The sequence below is a fragment of the Columba livia genome, chromosome 2, assembly GCF_036013475.1.
Source record: "Columba livia isolate bColLiv1 breed racing homer chromosome 2, bColLiv1.pat.W.v2, whole genome shotgun sequence".
Taxonomy (NCBI): domain Eukaryota; kingdom Metazoa; phylum Chordata; class Aves; order Columbiformes; family Columbidae; genus Columba; species Columba livia.
In genome coordinates this window covers 12,717,350-12,734,481 of record NC_088603.1, presented here as the reverse complement: position 1 = coordinate 12,734,481, position 17,132 = coordinate 12,717,350, and positions in this window count along the sequence as shown.

Here is a 17,132-nt window from a genome sequence, read left to right as displayed (position 1 = left end):
GATCATTTATCTAATAACTGTAACTGCTGTTATAAGTGTCTTGGTATTTACTGTCCTTAAAAGTGCCTTGGCACTGCTTTATTTTATTTGAGCTTAGGAAAGTATGATGACACAGAGCATAAGCCTGAGCTTTTAAGATACTATAGAACAATTGTCTGCTATTCTTTTTTTGAAATAAATATTTTGTGCCTCTGTTCTCCTAATCAAGGTTCACTTTTTGCAACCTAATAATGAATTAAATTCTACTCTTTAGAAAGTTTTTTTGGACTGATGTTCTGATTAAATATGCAGCATTATTTACCCAGCATTATTTACCCATTTACTCAAATGGTTGAGTCTGAAGTGACAAGACCTCATTTTCATTGATTGTTTTGTCACCATTAACTGAAATTCAGCAGCAAGTTGCCCAGTTCTTTGGTTTATCTGTTCAACTATTACTTGGATTCTGGTTCTTCTTTCTGTAAAAGTAAAAAGATCAAATACTTTGCAAGGACACATTTGAGATTTAACTGTCACATACCTTATCGATTATTTCCATATAATTAAATAGTAATTTTTTCTTTTTCTTTTAGCATCACATGTAGCAATATTTTTTCTCTACATAGTGATGAGTATAAAATGCATAATAAAAGTGGGGATTTTTTTTTTCCTCTTCATATTTTTAAAGTACAATATTCAGTAACTGAATAAATATGAAGGCAGAGGACTACACTGTAAAGTGATATGAATAGACCTACCCAAATTTCTGCTCCCAAAATACTCTAGTCTTAATAGTCGTGCTTTACTGTCCACTGTGCAAATGAAAGTGAAACCATCAGAAACATTCTTGTTTTCCAATATTTTCTATAGAATAAATAATTTTTATTAGAATTCATACAGTTCACACTCAGGGATTTATGACGCAAGTACATGTAAAAGTGTAGTAAATAAAAAAAAAATAGAAAATGAAAATTCAGCTATAAAATATTATTGTATTGAAGAAAAGAAAGGTAAGAAAATTTGGGGGAACTGTTGCCCCTATAGCAGATGTGATACTAACCCAGGTCACTGTGTCTGCTTGATCCAGAACAAAACAGAATGGTTGTATTTACTTCCAAAGAAGCAAAACACCCGTATCCAAGCAAAATTACACCAGGATTAAATTACACAGTATAAAATTACACAGGATAAACTCTGTACCTCAGCTTCTTAACTGAAGTGCAGCATCACATAAAGTCTCTGAATCAGGTTTGGTGACACTTTGGATATAGAAACCCTACACAGGAGTGCAGGCTGAGGTTCTCTGTACCAGCAGTTTGAGTTATCTGCAACTAAGATAACCTTTCCATGAATAATTGATGGCCAACTCTATCTGAATTTGAGTATTAAACAGTAACAGTTTTTGTATTAAAAGACACAAATCAGACACTAAGTTTTACACAGCCTACTATATAATTCTCTGTATTTTGGTACACGTATAGGTTAAAAGACAAGCACAGAGCAAAGTTACTTGCCGTCACTTTTCAAAACAGGCAGAGTGGCCTTGCAAACAGTGAACTATGATGAACTGCACTGCAGTATTGTATCTTTGCAAAACAAATAATGCTCTGTCTGAAAAAAACGGGATTCTTGCCAAAGCGATTTTGGAAACAGCTACTGTTCTACACTCCAAAAGAGTGTTCAGTACAGAGAAATATGTTTAAAGGTTCCCTTCCACTCCTGGTGCAACTCCTGCACAGCCCAGGAGTGGGCCAGTGATCCTACTGCTTCACCACAGGCTATGATTGAACACTTGCTGCAGAAGAGCTGCTTGAGTCAGCCTAAAAGTCATCTCCTCCCACAGCTGCTAATTTCCCCAGCCACCACAGCATCTGCCTGGTGTTAGCAGAACGGAATTAGCAGTAAAATTGCGAAGCAAATAATAAAGGGGGAATTCTCATCTGTCAGATTCCTACTATTACTTCTAGCCATGTGGCCACACAAGCACTTGTGCCACCCCAATGGATGATGCGGTTTAGGGTCTTAACAACTGTCTCAGATAACTGAGGAAAAAGGACTGGGTTTTCTCAAGTAGGCACTGACACAGAAAAAGGTCACATAGCTGTAGCTTTGGAGGGTGTTATTCTTTACCAAATAACCAGCATCCGTTGGATCTTTGAGTGAACTGATATTCTTTTCATGGCATGTAAATCCTGATAGCACTTAAAGATTCTCCTCTATCAGTAGAAAGTTAAACTGAGTATTTACACTATTAGGGATAGTGCAGAACAGACTTTGTAAGACTTGTTATTTTTGTGGTGATGTGGCAGAGACATCCTGAGGATACTGTTAACAACATGTTTTTACCATTTGAGAACAAAAAAGTTGGAGTGTAAGTTTTACAGAATGTGTCTGTAAAGTGGAAATATTGCTCTTAAGGTCAGAATTTTCTTGATCTCAGGTTTTGCTTATGAAGAAAAAAAAAAAAGAGAGAGAGAAACATTTATTTGCTATTGACTGTAAACCAAATTTCCATCAGTATCCAAACCAATATATCTCTTGCTCTGAACTGCCTTTTCTTTTCAAGTTCACAGGAAAAAAATCACTCTCTGGATGTGGTTGGAATGTCTCTGGGGTTTTCATGAGTATTTCTTCCATTACACCGTGCTTACACTCAGCTTCAATCAAAACCCATCACTTTGCTACTTTATTTGCAGTCAGACCACAGCACAGATAACAGAGTACTCAGGATTGCTGAGCTGGCTGATGGTTAAAGACAGTGTGTTGTATTGTTTCAGCTAATTCTAAAGAGGGGCTCACTTAATTGCTCTTTCATTTAGCCTGAATGGACGAAAATGTTATGCCCACCACTTTTAAGGAGCTTTTTTGCAGCTCCTCACATAACAATGTTAATTGCCTACTACAACTGTTTTGTAAATGAGTAAATCACATGCTGCAAAGGCCATAATGTGGAAGGATAGCATCCCATTTTGCCAGTTCATTTTAGAGCTGCCAAAATCATGCATGCATATTTTATAGTTGTGGTAAATTGCATGCACATATCCAATTATTTCAATGACTAAGTATCTAACTGTGAACATAAATCACGTATTTTAGGGTCTCTACCTACCAGTGAACCTCAGACAGAGAGATGTGTGCAATTTCAAAAGCTACAAGTTTCACTTGTTCCTAAGGAAAGCTGGGCAAAACTATTACAATAGGGTTTTAGTAATTCATAGTATATGTAATATATTATAAAACTCTATAGATCTGATCCAAACTATGGTAATGTAATTGGCAAAATTTCCATTGATTTAAAAGACTCTGACAAAGTCATTCTGAGAGAAAAAGCAGTGGTTGAAGGAGTATTAATATAACTTGCTTTGCAAGACCTTCTCATCCTTTTTATTTACATAAAAAGTTAACATTTCCCTTCCCATAAACAATTTAAATACCAACACAACAGCCATGGGTTATACATCAGCCTCCAGCCGTATCTCTGGATGTGAACTTGGTCTGTGGGGAGAATATTAACCTCATTTTCTGAGGAAACTTCTCCCCTGACTCTCTTTACTGAAATGAATTGGTCTTACCATTTTAGCAGCGACCAAAAATGATAGCATCTGTCAGTCTTCATGAAAATATCTGTGTTTTGGATCCCACTAACAGTAAACAATTTTCTGAGAAAAGTCACTGTGGGATTCACAGCAGGGTTTGACAGACACTTGTCTTTCAAGAGATTGCCCACTATTGAAGTTAACAGTGTTGATGCCCACAGAATATAAACATCTATCTCCCATTAAAGAAACCTCAAGCATCTGGGTTTATTTCATCCGAAGGCCCTCCAGACTGGACTCTTCTACTTATTTATAAGAGCCTGACTGCTTTTAAAACAATATGTTGAATCTGCTCATTATTCTTTTATGTACCACTTTCTCCTAAATTATGTGATAATCCAAAGGGATAAAAATGCATGCTTGCTTTTTATTGATTTTATCTTCAAATTATTTTAAGGTGTGAATTATTACATTATTATCTTCTAAATAACAAAGTGCTAGCAAGCCATTAATTACCTACTACAACTCAATCCATCATTAAAATGATCAATTTTAATGACATGATATAGTGCAATTATTATTATTTTGTTATTATTATGCATTAAAACCCTGGGTCCAAATAAACTTCAAATCACTGCATTAATTTTACAGTGTTTGCCCAGTTTTAAATTTTCTATCCTTCTTTGCCCATTAGCATACCTAATGTATATTTTGTTACAATTTTTGAAGAACAAGGTTACATACATGATTTATACAGACTTAGTGTGACAAGTTCTGTGTTCGATACATTTCCAAGCAATTTACAAGGTGACGATCAGTTCTCATCAAACGTACATGAGATTTTGGAGCTTAATTTTGTGACACAACTTCAAGAATTTCAAGCATGGTAAATGACACCTGATTACCTAATTTTCATTCTGACAGAAAGGTTCTAGACGTCAGAAGAATTTCAGGAAATTTATACAGTTTGCTCTCATCACATTGGATAATACTTAAGCCACTTATTTAGACAATCATAGCATCAAGAACACCAGATTAAGACCTTCCCCAGAAACAGCTAGAGAAGATCAGAGCAGAATTATGCTAAACACCGGGTTGGGAATGACCAGAGTTGCAAAAAAATGAGAAGCCAAGAATATACAAGAAAGTGTTGAGGACACAGATGATAAATGTTACAGTAGAGGAAAAAGTGATCATTTGTCATTTCTATTGAAAAAAAAAGTGACATGTTAACGTGCTTGTATGTCCAGAGTGGGTTTTAGAGAGATAAAAAGAGGCACAGCCTGCAGCAGGTTGGTGGGCACTGCTTGCTGGACCAGGGGCACTCTACAGGCAGTGGTTTGAGTCTGAGTTGCCCGTGTCCAGGTCAGAGTAACTCCCATCCCCTGTACCCCATCTGACTGCAACACCCAGCAGCCACCGTGCAAATGGGACAATTGCAACAGAGGAGATTGAACGAGAGAGGGCATGTGCCTGATTCTGGGTTTTCACATCTCAACGGAGTGAGCAGCCATTTATACTTCGTGGGACTGATCCTTTCATTCATTCTTCCATGGATTTTGTGGGGGAAAAATGTCAAGCCTCACTTCTGTTTTTGTTCTAAGGGAATGGCTTTGTTCAGCCACCCATAGTAAACAGTACTGACAGAAACCTGAAAAAGGAGGTGAATACTCAACAAAGACCAGGGCATATGGCATTTAAAAAAATCTTTTTCCAAACCTTTCCTGGGTCAGGTGAATTATCTCTTAACACCACCCTCAGTTAACAAGGTAATGCTTCACTAACATTGTAAAAGTACAAATAAAATACAGCTCAAACACTTAATCATTTACAAAGAGAATGAAACAATGTACTTATTAAGGGTTCATTCAGTAATTTATCATAAAATATATAAATTGTCCCCTTCCATTTGAATATACTATCATACTGGCAAAGTAGTAAGCAGGAGTCATTAGATCTTAACTGAGTTTTCCAAAGGGCAACATTTATTTCACTCTAAGCATTTGTTACAACATTTACCAGAAGAGGTTTCTGTCTAGTCTGTACTTTGAACTAAGCAGCTTTGTAACATCTCATCAATTCGAACTACATGTTATCTGAGAACCCACTGAATTAGAGAACATGGGGTTTGTAGCCAGTATAAGGGAAAGAAAGGATGCAGCCAAGGGACTTTGCAGAGATTTAGAGTGATTAGAGGGACAACTTAAATTCAAATACACAGGGGAAACAGTTCTGTGACCTACAGATTAATTTTAAGGAAGAAGATTCTTCCTGTTTTATATTGTACTTAATGCAGTCCTATTGCACTAGAGAAAATCCAATGTCTGTGTGGAACATCATACAGGTTAATATGCCAAATATTTTTTTGCATATAGTTAAACAGTGTAGACTGCCATTTTACTCTTTGCATCCCTTAACACAAAATAATAAAAAAATGAGTTTCCTTGGGTCACAATTTTAGCCATGAACCTATGCAGAACACTTTCAAAAAAATATAAAAATCTAAGATTCTAGCTTAAAATTATCAGACATAGGATAAAGAACAGATATGTATTTCAGTCCTTCCAGGATTTCCCCTTAGTGCAAGGAATGCCCCAACAATAAAATAAAAAGGGTTAAAGTTACATTGCTGTAACATCCACCATATTAATTTTAGAAAGTGGAAATCACCTAAGTCTTTCTCCAATTTCCCGATTAACAGTATAGGCAAAATTAAGAAATATGGTTGAATTAGCTTACTGATGCCGATGATATTTTTCGTGTCTGAGAAGGTGAAGTTGGCTTGACTGGTTATCTCAGAACAGATGTTTCCCGAGGCTGTTACTGTTTAACTGATTTCACAACTTGATACTACAGCCCCACAGGTGTTCTACTTCTATTCTATTCTATTCTATTCTATTCTATTCTATTCTATTCTATTCTATTCTATTCTATTCTATTCTGTTCATCTTGTCTCCTCCAAATGACCATTAGGTCAATGTGTACACAACAACGAGGAAGTTCAACAAGTGGGGAAGTGGCTGTGGGACACTTTGTTCTGCCTGCTAGAAATCAAAGCCAGTGCAATGCCAGGTATAGTGTAAATAAAGCCCACAACATAATCCATTTTAGTCCCAGGACAAAATACAAACTATAGAGAGTGAATAGACCTCATTTGCTCTCACTGGATCTGGCCTATAGATTGCAAAACATTTTTCTTATCTACCAGACAGAAAACTGCTTTTATGCCTGATAGAGTTTCAGACATTAATGCACAGCAATCATCAGTCATCACCATCAATCAATCTTTTAAATGGTATGCAAGATTTTGGTTAATACTTTGGTACTTGAGCGATTTTATTCATACATAAGTGCCCTTGCAATCAAATCTGAGGCATCTTTTGTGACGACAAGAATGATACTTCTTTTCTGACAGATGTTCTGTATTTTGAACAGAACTGGATTTCCCAGTCTGAGAGGAAAGAAAAGCCATCTAATAGTTGCAGAAAAATCACATCAAATCATCAAGTGGTGCTGTCCTATCTTCACGAAACTCAGAGGAATAGCTGGAACCCAGAGGAAGGCTAACCTGCATCCATCAAGAACTTCAGTAAGAAACCAGAGAAAAGTAGACTGAGGCTTCTACTGCCTCTTTCTTTACCACTCTGAATACACCTGAGTTTAGTATTAGTCTGTTTCTAGCAGTGTAAGAGACAGACCATAGAAAGATTTATACCAGTTGGAACGGTTTTTTTTTTCCATTTTGGCAGGAGCCAGGACGGCATCAAAAGTAGGAACAAGATAATTTTACTATTTTTTGTACTTGCTACTGTTTACCTGGGGAGAGGCAATATTACAAGGAAAGCCCCTTTCAATCTGTAGCCTTTGCTTTAAAGGTGTTTGGTACAGAGTTGGGCAACTTGTTTGCCAGAATAAAAAAAAAATACTTCAGTGAGCATATAGAAACAGTTTGTAACAACCAGATAAGAACTTTAAAAAACATCATAATCCCTGCTTACTCAACCATGTCAAATTTAGCTTCTCCGTCTGAGGTCATTGCTTGCTTTTCCAGTAAGGAGCATCACAAGACCCTGTCAGAGAGGAAAGCTCTTGCAGATGCCTGATGAAGGTGAGGCCTCTACTCAGATGATGGAGTCAAACAGAAGCAGTATGACAGCAGCTATCTATAAATACAGGGAGAGGATTTGGAACTTGCTGACTTTGCTTTTATTTTCAGGACTGTTATCATGCACAAAGATAAGAGTTTAGGCTGTACATTTGTACACTTCTGGCTTTGCCAAAGGAGGAGAAGTGCTGATCTAGTCCTCTGCATAAGGAAAGTAGCTGTCAGGCTGTTCCAAGTAAGACCAAGTGTAGAGACTTGGGCACTGTGACCCTCCCCCCACAAAACACTGGGGATGACAGGAATGCAATAACTTAATTACTCTACCTTACAGCTAAACTACTGTATATGTACATTTATATATGACTTTCAGCTGTTCCTCAAAGCAGTTAGTGTGAAAGCTCATGTTCTTTTTAACCTTGAATTTTTCCTCGGATAGGAAAACCTACAAAGATGAAGAAGCCGAATGAGTGTTAGGACTTGAAGACAAAACTAGTTTCTGGGAGGGTGGTTTGGGCCCAGGATGTTAGCAGTGTTGTAGGAAATGTAAAAGGAGAAGGAGTGGATGTATTAAATAGATCTCAGTTGTTCAGCCAGGAGCTGGAGTGTCATTCCCACTCCACAGTTAAATGAGTTTCTGCAGCAGGGTCCTTGTCTCACACCACGTGCACACAAATCTTACCTCCTCTCTGAAGGTGGAGAAGAGACCAAAGCCACGATGTGCTGTGTGTTTTAAATCCTCATCATTCTGAGAGCAGTCAGTGATTCGATTCGGACTTATGACTTTTAAATACCACAGATAAGAACATGGTTTCAGAATATTGCTAAACTGTCTGAAGGAAAAAATTGCTCATTTTTTTCTAACCTAGGTCAAGCAAAGTAACTCATTCTGCTGAAACAGTAGGTTACTGGACTACCAGCTTCACTGTAGTAATATTAGGTTATATATGTATACATTCACTTATATATTCACATACACATCACCTACACATATACAACAGTGTGTAAATGTAGCTACAGATACAGTATGTAAGAGTAAATGATAAAGGCAGCCAACAAACACTTCAAAAAGCAACTAGCGAGAATTCTACAAAACTGATACTATCCAGTTTAAAGAACTTCCTAAAAAAAAAAAAAAAAAAAAGAGAGAGAGAAAATATTTCTCTCTAATTTTGAAAATGTCCTCTGCAGGATTTCTCAGACAAAGGGCAAAATATCTTCATTATACAGGGAAATTAGAGAAATCTGAGAATATGTCTAAGTACCATGCAATTTGAAAACTTGATTTTACATCACCAAGTGAAGCTACATTTTGAGTGTTGTCAGCTTTGTGCAGAAAGGTGTGGGAGACATAACTTTTGAAAGAGCTCAAAAAACGTAACTGGAATGCATAACAACAGATTTATAGAACATAAAGATTTATGTACAGAATCTATTATTCTATTCTTACACAACAATCTGTTTTATATATAGCATACACACTTATCCATCCATTTATCTTTCTTACCTATCATATTAGATATTTAATTTTGTAGAACTGTCATAAAGCATGAAGAAATGAATATCCTGCATTTTACATTTTCTGGACAAGGAGAAACAGATCCCAGAACAAGCGGCATTTTAAAAATATTTTCATGTTATCTACCCATCTATTTCTCTATCTATTGGCTGTTTGTGCAAATATTGTTGAATAGTAAGTTTTGCCCACAGTCATGATTGCATCTTCTCTTTATAATTAACAAGAAATTTGATATAACTTTGAGACTAAATCTAAACTTGCTCATTGTTATTTGTTACTATTATTCATACCTTAATTGCATTCATCTTCTAAGTTTGTCAAGTTAAAGGGCGTCCTCATTTGAGAACAATAATTGAAGAGCTGAATATGAGATAATACAAATTGATTTTTTTAAATCTCTAAAAATAACAATAAAATCTACTGTAATAAATCACATAGGTAGACTTGATATTTTAAACTTCAGATGCCTACATGATTTTAATCATCAGCAAGATAACGTCAGAGTATTTTACAGTAATTAGAATTACTGTTACAAGGAAAAAGGACATGAAAACTAGTTATTTTTCAAAGTAACCCTTCACCAACACAAGGAGGATGGTATAGCAGGTTCTAAAGATTTCCATAAGAAAAAAAATTACTCAAAAATATATTTTATAAAATATACTTTCTGAAGTAATGTCTGAGTACATTCAAGGATTCTTTTTTACACCTGGAACAGTAAGAAAAAGACATCTGGAAATGCACAGAACATGACTTATTAAAAATAAAAACTTTCCAGAGATGAATCATGGCCCACTCTTCCCGCAGCATGAGAGGAAGTGGGCCCACTCCTCCAAACAAGCAGCTTCCAAACAAGCTGTGGAAGAGAGGAGGAAAGATTTTAGGACCTAAATGACACCTGGTTATATGGGCAGAGTCCTAGTGTTTTAAGAAGGAAGAAGACTAATTGTGTTCCATTTATGATTAATCTGCTTGATTTTAATCTCCTGTACTACGATTAAAGCACAAGTGAGTCAAAATACTTGGTACAATTTATTTTCACTTTTTCAGGCCAGATCCTGCTATAGGGGAGCTATTATAAGTAACCTGACTGAAAATCTGCAACTTCTCTATGCAAGCACAGCACAGTGAATGAGTAGTCATTCTGGAGAAAAAGAGTACAATTTCTCTTAAAAGAAGTGTCGAGATCAATCCATAGCTTTCACAATGAAACTGTGTACTATGCGAATTGACAGGAGGCACAAGACGCGTAACGTGGAGTGACTTCTTATGGTCAAACAGCACATCAACCTCTCAGCTCTTTTAATAGTCTGAATTCTTAAGGAAACTAGGCTTATGTTGTACATACATCTATCGACCTACTCTCAATACCTTTGAAGATATTCACTAATTCAATCCAAATTTTGTAAAAGCAAATGTCTCAATCATAATAAATTATTTTGAATTTTATGGATATAGCTAGCCTCTTACAAAAACCAAAACTGGATTAATGTTTCTACTATGGATGCTCTCCAGGAAATAAATAAATAAATTAAATAAATAAATAAAATAAATAAATAAATAAAAATACAAACTCGGAACTAGCCACTGGGGAATCCACGTGTGCAAGACCCAGAGGAATTCAATCTTTCTCTATTTTGCTGCTTACAGTTTGCTTGTTTGTTCTTTTTTCATCTAGGATCCTGTTACGGTTACTGTCTTAAATACTGGCCTTTTATTGTGTTTGTCTCAGACTTTATTACTAGATAACTAATTTTCTAAAATATTTTTGATCAGGAACACAATTCTGAGTTCCCTGCATCTGTGCTCACAGTTCTCACACCCGCATACATAGACACATACATCCTTTCCCATCACCTGAATTAAAATATTCTCCCACTATCAAAGTCTGCCTTTCATGTTCATATACACCAGCTTTCATGGATCCTGCAGCTTTGCATTTACTTCTAAGTCCACCTTGTATTTTGACTTAGTCAGGTAAAAAACATTCAGTATATGTGAATGCTAAACAGTATCTCAAAAAAAAAAAAAAAAGGATGATTGTCAGTTGTACTCAGTTTAAAATTAAACTAAGGAATATCTTATGCAGTTAAGATGTCAGCTGGACAAGGATTCTTTGTGTGTATAGATTTAAATTTGGCTGTAAGTCTTATTAAAGTCCATGGGATATAAAATAATGCTTGTATACTTCAGATGTATTTGACTTAAATAAGTTCACGCTTGAAGTTTGAACATCTACCATGTTATGATGGTTAACTACTTGAGAAAACTGGATTTGCTTAAGCATCTAAGTTTGTAATAGCACCATCCTGAAGATCAGCTCAAAATGATACCCAACATTATAAACTTATTTGCAGGCTTTGTATGAGGGTAAGTAAGATCTTTCAAACTAAAGGTGGTGATTTCATGACCACAGATCTATTCTGTTTCCAGCTAAGCCCAAGGCACATCATCCTACTGTCATACTCATGGTTTGTGAAACTTCGCTTTTCCTACTTGGGCAGAACCAGCACACAAAGACTTACCTCACATGTAGCTGCTGAGGAACATGTTTCTGATGTGTTAATACCATATCCACTGCAACAGACCAAGGCGTGGGTCAGGGCTGCTGTAATGCACCACACTGACACAGATAAAGTAGGATATCTCCTGTCCCAGCATCCCACCATCTCAGCAGAAGACCAGGCACAGAAGGCCAGTGCTGGCCAGCTTTCTTTACACTACCAGCAGCAGACTACACATTTCATACTCCAAAAAGCCATGGGGCATGAACTGTTTGGAAGCAGAGTGAGCCAGGAGTATTGCAAAGAGGACAACTCTCCCAGGGACCTGTCACTCCATTGCAGGAAGCTTTGGGAAGGTACACCTCTAGTTACCACTGTCAGCCTCAGAAAGAGGTGTACATCACCTAGAATATATGCCCTGTAGCCAGTCATATGGTATGACAATTATATTTGGACAGTATAAGAGCCAAACATTAACCATCCCTTGCTATGCAGAATGTAAGGGACAGTACAGTTGCTGTTTCTGTCCAGAGAAAGGTTTATGTGTTCCAGTATCCTGTATCCAACAGTGTTCAAAAACGAATGCTGAGAGAGGAATATAAAAATAAGACAGACAGATGGTGATATTTCACCAGTACGTCCATTTATTTTCCCCTGACCTGTCCTTCAGAGATTTCCTGGGTGAGTACTCTGTGGAGTAGATTAACCTCATAGCTCTGCAAAGGTCTGTACCCTAGGTATCCACTCTGGGTTGTCTTTGCACTCTGTGGTTCTCCTGACCTATTCCAGACATTTATTTTAGGATGAGATTGAGCCCCAACTGGCCTATTTCTTTCCCACAGTTGTGAAGTGTATTCAGATTATTGGTTCAGATGTCACTTGATAAGATGTCACAATCCATTGTGCTTAATAGCCCTGTGTTTATAAAGTTATGTTTTTCTCAATACAAGCAAAACAATAGTTTCCACAATTTCCATAGCAAAGAATTTCACAGTTAATGAAAGACTGTGTAATAAGAGACTTCCTTTTACTTGTTTATCAGTTTGCCTCAGGTAAAGGAGCACAGGAGGAATATATAATGATAATGATTGCAGCATACCAATAATCAGCACATCAAGGGTTGTAGTCATCTTAGAAAAAATTTTTTTGATGTTTCTTGGAACAAGACAGTGACACATATTCTGAAGAGATGTAGCAGAGATGGAACTGAAAGATAAATGTTAATTGAATGCTAATTATCAATGCTAATTTTATTCCATACATTACTAATTATTATCATGTAACAGCATTTTTTATCTATTCCCACCTAAGGAGAAAGGCTGCTTCAAGGAGTTCAAACAAAAAATCCTTAAACAAAAATATATATATTTTTTTAATTTTAATCAGTGGATTTCTTGTTTCTTGTCCATCCCTTATTTATGGAAGGGAAAAAATCTTTTCTAATAGCTTTACAAACTCATAAACAAACCCCCAAAATAAATAGTGAGTATAAAGAAAAAAGAGTGGCAGATAAATAGAAAAAAAAAATTTCCAGTGTGCTTCCAGGTCATCTTTATTAGGCAACCAGGCCACATATTTGAATGGCTGTATAACAAAGACTGATATATGTGAGGAGTTTAAGTTTTGTAAATGGTTATGGGCAGCTTGTACCATGGTGAAGGAGCCATTTAAAAGCTAGTATGTGAAGAGCTGAAATTGAGATTTAGAGGAATTAATCCCCTTGTGCTTTTGTTCCCTCTGGATGGAAGAGGGAGATGTTATTGCACTGTTTTATTTCTTTTCACGTATCCTATTCTGTGTGATTTATTTAGTTTGAATACGGTAGTTGTCATATCAACCTACACCATTTCACAGTTTTTTGAGACATAGGCTGTATGAGTTCATACTGATATAGATTCAGGCCTGTGGCACAGACAATTTTACCAATAAAATTTCATTTAAAATTCAACAAAGCTGTGATTTGTTCTATTTTGGACTGAAAATATACTTCTTTTTTTTTTTTTTAATTATAGCTACATAGTTTTGATGATTTGGCTCATAATGGACTAATTTGTTTACTAGGTAAAAAAATGTAGACTGATAATAATACCCTTGTTCTGTGACTTACTGCCAAACTCATAATTTACATGAAATGTTACCTGCAAAAAAAGCCTATTTCCTTTTGCTGTTCGAAGCAGCTTTCACATCTCATGCTTTAATGTGTATCTTCTTTAACCAGCTTGCCAGCTTTCTGTTCTATCACAAACGCTCACCCACTTAACCATAGCACTAGAACAATCTGAGATAACTGACAGCTGTTTGGGGACAATGGGAATTGCCTGTATAGGTTGTTCTTCAGTTTATTCTTTAAGGTCTTAAGATTCAACAGTAAGCTCCTGGGCCTGTTGCTAGTATACCTGGAAGGAAATGTCCACAAGCAAAGCTTTTAAAGAGGTTGTGTAGACTCTTTGGATATAAGATTGCTGAGCCCAGAGAATGTCTTCCTTCAATATATTATGCCTCACCTTAAATCTTACTTATGTTCCCAGCATTTTAATTAGGTTTTACCAAGCCCTCTTTCCTTTGCAATAACAATGCTGCTCATTTTCAGGCTAATATTAAAAATAGCCAATTAACACTCATTTGTTCTTCTGCTACAATTGCTGTTACTTTAAATCCTTGCATCTCCTCCTGGGAGAATTCTGATTGTTTTTGTCTTTTGTTCTGTTTCATTGTGAAATTAATGCCTTCTGATCAAGGAGAAGACTTTCCTTGATAAATACATTGAATTCATTTTTGTTAGCATAAAATATATCTGAAAATCATTGAATGTACTAAACAGATGTTTCTGCTGTGGTGATGCACTGATAAACAGTGATGAGTCCCATTACTGACTAGAAGTGCAGACTCAGGTTGCAATTAAGACACAGAATTAACTGTGCAGTGTCTCAATTCCTTGATTCGGTTGCTGACTAGACATAGATGTTTGGTGGCACCTGAGATGCCCTAGGGAGGTGAGGGTGGGAGGTACCATTGCAGATTTCTGCATCTGATGAAATACATAAGGGCACCTCCCATGGCACCAGGTGACCATATGTGGTTTGGACCAGCCTCTGTGTGCTACTAAAAGTCAAGAAGGTGAGAAATTTATAAGCCTAGTCCTATTTTCTCAATGACATATCTACACTGAATTTTACTAATTGCAAATCAGTTTTCTGATTACAAGCTTAATTACATTGTCTTTTCAACAGAGGATACTTTCCCCATTCAAAGGACTTAGGCCACAATGGTACAAGCAAACATGCTAAAGGATGAAAGCAAGATAGGAAGCTTCACACTTTCTATAATACCTCCAACCCAACATGCCATGTATCTGTTTTCCTCTGCAGACCCTATTTTCTGAGAAGCTGGCAGGGTACAGGTATATGTAGAATGGGACAAGATCCAGTGGTTTTAGAAGCAAATACGTTTAAATCATTCCTGGGGCCATGTGGAAAGCAGAGTAGACGTTTGACAGGTAGGAGGAACACATCTAGGAAAGACAATGGGGGGGTAGAAAGGTATAAAGTAAAAAAAAGATGGGCCAAGAAGGGTATCAGCATACTGTAGACAATTTGAGCATGTCATTTCAGAGATAATGTACTTTCAACCTCTTTTCAAATCCATTTTCAGTAGTAATTTTAAGTCAAAATTAACCACTACTCATCTGAGTTTCAGAACTCAAGGTAAAACCCTAGCAAAGAAATAGTGTTTTTAATTTCTCACATGACTTCAAGGGCCTGATTAAGTTTATAGAAGTTTTAGTTAAATAAGATTAGGAGTAGACATGTATTTTGTTTGCTTCTTTAGTGAATTTAAAGACTGAAAACTTAGACTCTAGCCGATTGCAACCAACTAAAATCATGCTCCTGCTTGCAGAGGCGTACTTTCCATACTCCACTCCCTCCTGCTCTGTGAAATGCTTTTGATCCAACAGGAGCATCTCTGTTCACTTATGACGCACTTATAAATGCAATGTTCAGTTTTTTGGTTAGTGCTATGTAGTAGTGCTTAGACGTTTCTCTCTTCACCAAATCAGCAAGCTGTTGCAAATCTGTTTACCAACCTTCACATTCTTCCCTCAATAGCTATTCATACTACTTTTTCTAATGCATGTAGTCATGTAAGTCTGTAATAAAATCTAAGATGCTTCATATTTATTCCTATTTTTCATGGTTTATTATCCTGACATTTTAAATTGCTCTGCTCAAACTTTGATAAGTGTTGTATGATAGAAAAATCAAACTTTTACATAAGTAATCATGTCAATTAAATGTCAAAATAGACATAAAAAATAATTTTAAAGCCATCTATGATTCTCTGTAAATACCCTGTGCAGGGGCTGACTCAGAAAGGAAAGTCTTGCTCAGTTTGTCCTCCTTATGTTTGAACATTATTTTCTAACACTGATCTTCACTGTAGTGTTACAGCATTTACTGTATGTTGAATTTGATTTGTAAGACCTATGAATTACTGTTGTCTTTTTTTTTTTTTTAATGTCAAAGGCTATTTAAATACATATTTAAATACATAACAGTGTTTAAAATCAAGTCTTGCAGGGTTTCTTCTGCAAACAGAAATTCTTCATTGGTTACTTTTTTCCTTCCTCTTTTATAGCTTCCTTCTTTTTGCCTTACATTCTCTGGATTGTGTCTACATATAAACTGTCTGTCTCTCAGTATTACTATCCTAAATATCAATTACCTATGTTATCTTTTTCATTTGTGTGTCTTTGTTTTATTCTGCATGTTTGAACTTTTCATATAATTACTATTGCTGTTACTATAGGTCTCTTTTTAACACATTTCTTTCCTATCAAACTCCTTTGATATTCTTTCTGTTCATACATTTTTTTTCCTGCACTTGTGTCCTCTGGCTAATGGCACCTTCTCTCACAACACAGTATTCCTCTAGCTGATATCTTTCCCTTGAAGCTCATTCCCAGGATTTTTCTCCTTTTCATACTCCTTTGTTCCTATTCCCTGCTAATCTCCTGATCCCCTGCTTGCACTCACCACCACATATTCTTCAGTCCCTTGCTGTTTTAACACATCCCCCTCAGCAGACTGATAATGCAATTGTAAGTGAAAATAAGAAACTTTAATATCACTCTGATCCTTCTTGGATTTAGGCTTGTAGATATAGACAGAAGCAAGGTGGGAAGGCGAGCGAAGGCAGAGAGGGGTGGGAACAGCTGAGGAGAGACAGAAGTGCAAACTTGATAGCACTTCACAGTCTGTTTATTTCCCAAAGAGTGCCCGCTCAGCTGGGTAGCAGAGCAATGTGAGCCACCAGATGTGCAATTGTAACACTGGTGTCAGCAAGATCTGCTCATGCAGCTTTTGGCCAGCATGTGACGTGAGACATCATTGCCTTTCTCTGCAGCCAGGATGCACCCCAGCAGCTTAGCAACACAAGGAACCAGAAAACAGAGCAGGATAAGTAAACGATGAGTAGAACTATTTTTCATAAGG